We start from the raw sequence: 5,761 nt of genomic DNA, 5'->3' as shown, positions 1-5,761 counted from the left end.
ATAAGTCTAGTGTGTTCTCTTCTAGTCATTGGTGTAGTGGAACAAAGTACATTTGCGAATACTTGTACTTTACTTGAGTCTTTCCATTTGATGTTACTTTGGGGAACTACTGTCCTTTTTACTCCACTACATTTATCTGACAGCTTTAGTTAGAGTCTTTACAAATTCAAATTATTAATAAAAAATATAACCAACTAATAAATTATGATGTATTATTCTGGACAAAGCTTTCCTGCAATACGTGAGGTAGTTAAAATGTGCTCAGCCAGCTGCAACATTAGTGATGCTCAGTGATCAATAATTAAATTCCATTAATATAATATACTGTATATCATTCTGAAATAGGCCAGTATGCATAATGAGTACTTATCTTTGGTCTTTTAAAGATATAATGTAAGAATTCTGTGTTTAAATTTTTAAAAACCACCAGCAAGTGAGTTTGACCAACCAGACAGATTTCTGCACACTAGCTGCTAGTAAGCAAGCAACGCTGTGCACTGAGGGTGTGTGTGCGTGTGTGTTGGAGTTCAGGTCAACTCTCATTGCACTCAGCACTCACCAGAGACTCGGGTTCCCTCTCTTATTTTCCCCTCTCCTCTCTGTAATGTTATGTTAATGAAATAAAGTACATTTCCCCTTCAGCTCAAGTTGGCAGTCAACTTTACAAAACATAAACACCCGACAATGGAGTGCAGCGTAACTCTGGGTGTTTATTCCTCCAGAAGGTCTGCCTCTGCACCCAACACTCTCCTCCAGAGCGAGCCAGCGCTGAGCAGCTGAGCAGTGGTTCTGCCCACTACCAGACACAACCAGAGGCAGACTTGCAATTGGGCAAAGGTTGACAATTGCCTTGGGCCCCGAGCTACCAAGGGCCCCATAAAACGGCTCATAAACTTATGGTTAAGAACCTTTTCTTTTACTTTTTGTTATGTTTTTTTTTTAACCCATGTGCTAAAATGGCATCACAATATTAATCCATCAGTTTCTCGGGGCCCCCCTTCAGTCCCCACTACATTGGACTATTCCATCTTACTGCACATGTGCTTTTCCTTAAGTAATATTTTGAATGCAGGACGGTAACTTGTAAGTGTAAGAGTATTTCTGCACTAGAAGGTTTGAGTACTTCTTCCATCACTTCATTAATTCATTATGTAGAATTAAGAGCAGAAATTATTAATACTAAGTATCTAATATTCAGTCTAATGTCTATTTCTCTCCCAGTCAGTTTTAAAGTGGAAGGTCTGACTCAGTGCAGGCAGTGACATACATTCATGGTATTACAGGAAATGTCATTACGTGTCTGACAGATCCCAGAGCAGCCTCTGGTGTCATGGTTACCACACCGCCCCTTTGTTCAAATGAATAATTTAATCAAAACATCATAACCACAGACTTTACAATCCAACAGGAGTCAGATCTAATGTAAAATCATACCTCACAAACATTGTTTATGTGGCATAAGCCGTTCCTCCTCCCGGCCTTATTTAAATGCTAATGAGAGCGGTGATGCAGCAGGATGAGTCTCCCCGCTAGCTCTCTCATTAGGCATGAGAGGTGAGCAATGAGAGGAGGCAGGGCAGGAGGGTTTAGGTACCAGAACCACGAGGAGACTGACCCCTGAGCCGCTGGAAGGAAGAAGGTGTTAGTTGAAGGGGAAGCTGATCTCCCGCAGGCCCCTGGTGAAAGCTTTAGTATGCACCAACCACAGCTCTTCACCACAGCGCCGACATACAGCAGCCGGTGACAGAAAATGACCGTAAAGCAAATTTACGGCCGGTGAGGACTGTTTCCTCTGCACTCCACAGCTTCGGCAAAGCTCATTTATATCCACATAACGAGGTTGTGGAGCGCAGAGCTGCTCGGGGAGGAGGAAATGGTGGAGCTAAATGGAGGAAGGAGGGGGAGGAGAAAATGAGGAAGAGCCAAGGTGACAAAAGGTCAAACAAACTACCCCTGTCGAGGGCACATTTATTTTTCCACAAGAAACACACAAACATGCAACAAGGTCATCACAATTCAATAAAGACTGATAGATTAAGAAGCCCTTTATAGTTTAATCAATGTCTCTCGATATCTTGCTTTTAGTTGATCTCAGTTTGAACCATTTTTAAATAGCAATATGTGGACACTGCTAAAGAGAAATCAAACCACAGAAATCATGATTTGAAAATGTCAATTAAAATGGGCACTTAAAAATGCAAAACATTCAGATGTTTTACATGTCGTCAAAAGAGAGTGAGGAGAGCAGCCAAACGCTGCCTCGTCCCCCATCTGTGTAAATCAAACCTGATAGAGGAAAACACCTGTCTAACTAACTGGAGTAAGATGCAAAACCACAGTGCTAAATCACCAAGAAAGACCTGGGTGATATCTCTAAAGAAGCTATGATGTTTTCATACGCAAAAAAGCTATTGTCAATAAATTTGCTCACAGTTTGGTTAACATGCACCTCTAGGAGAACATTACTGTATCTGTAAAGGACATGAACCTAAGACTCGTTTACTAGACGCACGCTCGGCGCACATTCACACACGCTCGCACGGACAAACGAATACAAACGTACGGTATATCAACACAAAATGTTAAGGTATCGTTTAGAGAGAGAAGTACAGTTTTGCAGTTGACGATATGAGAGAGTACAAATGTAAATACTTCATACGTTAGGACAAAGTGATTTCACTCCACTTCTAATCAAATGGAAAATAGTATGGAATGAATCTTAACGAGAGTAATACAGCGATGTTATGTTATAGTTCTTTTAGAGACAATCATCATTCAAAAAAAGACATCAAAAATATATGTTTTCTAATATATAGCCCGTGAACATCCTCGGATCGCGACCCCTTTGTTTAGAAACCTGGAGGTAGGCACCCCATAAAGAAAACATCCATTGTCATTTAAAACCAAAAGAATCCGCCTTCGTGCTACACATTAAATCATGTATCAGATCTTAAAATAGTAAATTGCATAAACACCATCTCTCTCTCTTAATCAGACAAAATACCAAACCATGTTTTTTATTCATCGTTCCCATAGAAGTCTGTACACACCTGAAAAGTCTAAAGGGCCTGCGTCGTTCACACTACAAGGCCGACACATGGAAAGGAAAAGTCGAAGAAGAAGCGAACATTTGGATTTCTCTGGTTAATGAAACTTCACTCAACATGGACAAAATTCCCTGATAGATTGGAAGCATTCTTTCTTGCTGATGTTTCATAAAGGGAGTCAAAAAGGTTGCGAAGGAGAAAACTTGAGATGGAACAGGCCGAACAGTTCCACACCTGCGTCAAAATCACACCTACGAATACTTTCAGGGGTTTGTTTTAGCTCGTGAAGGTGACAGAGAGTTGGAGTTTAAACACAGAATACGGAAAAGCCCCTGAAAACCTGGTATTTCTCTCTAGCATGAAATATTTGTGATTAAATAAGCAGCAATCAAAGGTAATATTTGAGAAATTTCTAATTTTAGCCTAAGCTAGCTAGCAACCATATATGAAAAACTAGATACCAAATGCAAAGATGGCGCCTATTCAGCTGAATGAGAATTGCTCACCGGGCTCATACAGGCTTGTTTCAGCAAAATTGAAAGCAAGGCTAAGCGATGTTGCTGTATTATCCAGGTCTGAACAGTGGATTTATGCTAGCAACAAAAAATTGCTAGCTAGAGTAGCCTAGTGTCTCGCAAGATCGATCATTTTAACCCAAATTATCTTTCCCAAACCAAAAAACAAAATGTTTTTGTGCCTAAACCTAACCAGATCCTAACCACAGCGCTGTGACATTAAAAAACACATTCAGACACCGATAACACAGATGCATCACCAGAAATACGGCGCCAGAAACGCATCGCCAGCAAAATTATTTTTGGAATATGTTCAACTTTTTGGTCGCACTGCTTTTCGCATTAATGACATATGATGGCCGAACGTGCTGTTTTGTCCTAAACAGGCTTTTCCACAGGCTTTTTTTGCACAACCTGTAGCGACGAGTCTCTGTGTGACAGGGGTCTTAATTTGTACAATGAGCACAAAAAAGAAACGTACAAATCTTGCGAGAATTTCGCAAATCTACAGTTACTATCTCGCACTGACCGCTACTTAGCGTCAGACATTGACTTTTTGAGGCAAAACAGCAGACACACAAGTATATATATAAAAAAAAACCTCATGTAAAATACCAAAAAATGCTCTAACTTTGGGAAGAACTGAATTGTGTTTATGTAGGACCTAGCAAGGGTTCGGGTTAGGAAATAATTGAGTAAACAGGTTTACAGAGCCTTTTGTATTCTGTGTACTGACAATGACAACTGACTGAGGTCAATCCCACCAATCTGTAGCTCGACTTGGCTAAAACAAACTCCAAGAATGATCTGGAGCTTTTATTTAACCCAGGCGCGCTGTTTTCATCTTCAAACTGAGCACAGAGTGCTGACTGCATCCATTCCCATGTTCAGGACAAGTAGAAAAAGAGAAATGGCCCATTTGGGGGGGAAACGGTCATCTTCATGCTGCTAAAGCTCCCCCACCAATTATAGAGACACATTTACTGTATTTATTGGGGTCCCACAGAGGATCAACTACACAGATTCTACATTAAGGTCACGACAGCAGCATACGCTAAGACTACTTGTAATATAAGACGTCCATAACATGTCGTACATATTTCAACAGTCCCTGACATACTGACAAATTCATCTTTGCCAGATTTTATGTATTCGTGTTAACATGTGCCTGTGTATAGATATGTGGGCCACTCGATATCTTTATATTCTCTATATAGAAGAGTATAAAAATAAATTAAACTTACACCATCGACTCAAATTGAGCTTGAATTTAAAAGTATATCACATCTGCAAATGTATATTATATATATTTTTCAAAGCATCGCAAGCCAGTTTATAAACAACAACTTAAAAAAAGACATATTTTAAGACATTTCTCCTAAAAATTAAACAACCGATTAAACAAAACTGTTGCCTCAAAGTGCTATGGAAGACTATGATTCACTCCGAAATTAAGCTCACAGCTGGGTGCCCACACGATAAAACCTTACATCAACAACAACCCCGCTCATTAAAATTGATCAGATATATTTATGGAGAATTATGCAGCGCTGGGTTATCTTTTATCTCAGATTAAAGAAACATCACAAGATCTCCACCAAGGACCTTCAGAAAGTCTCCAGCTCACGGGCATAATATCTGAGGGGAAAGAGGGGAGCGCGGGAAAAAAAGTCCCCAGCCAACTGCAGACCAACATTAGCACGCTTCCTCCTAGAATGAAGCTCTGCTGCCGAGGAGGAAAGTGGGGGCGAGGCCATACATCAGGATCGAGTGAGCTCGCACAGGGAATGAGCCGTTTCTCTGCTCGCTATACAAACAGTGGAGCCCAATGCACTGCCTTGCAGCAAACAAGCTCACCAGAGACTTGTAGATGGCAGGCGAGCAGAAGCTGCTGCTCAGGATGCATCTCCGAGGGGAAAACTGTTGGAGTTTGAAAGAGGGACGTCCATCTGTGAAGAGCCCGTTCAGCTTTATCTCCTCAAGGACTTCCAGCCAGCATATTAAAGCCTCAGTGCACGCAATCACACACTCGCCCCTCAAGTATGGTCAGCATGATGGATCGCGCCGACGCCTGGGTCCGCTCCAACAGGGAGAAATATAATGCAGGCTTTATATTCACAGAGGTCAGCGTCATCAGTGTGTCAACAAAACAAATGAGTTTAACCTTGGAGCGTGGCAAAGGCCCGCTTCAAACCTCGC

This window comes from Pagrus major, chromosome 5 (genome assembly GCF_040436345.1).
Source record: "Pagrus major chromosome 5, Pma_NU_1.0".
Taxonomy (NCBI): domain Eukaryota; kingdom Metazoa; phylum Chordata; class Actinopteri; order Spariformes; family Sparidae; genus Pagrus; species Pagrus major.
Note: the sequence above shows the minus strand (reverse complement) of the source record.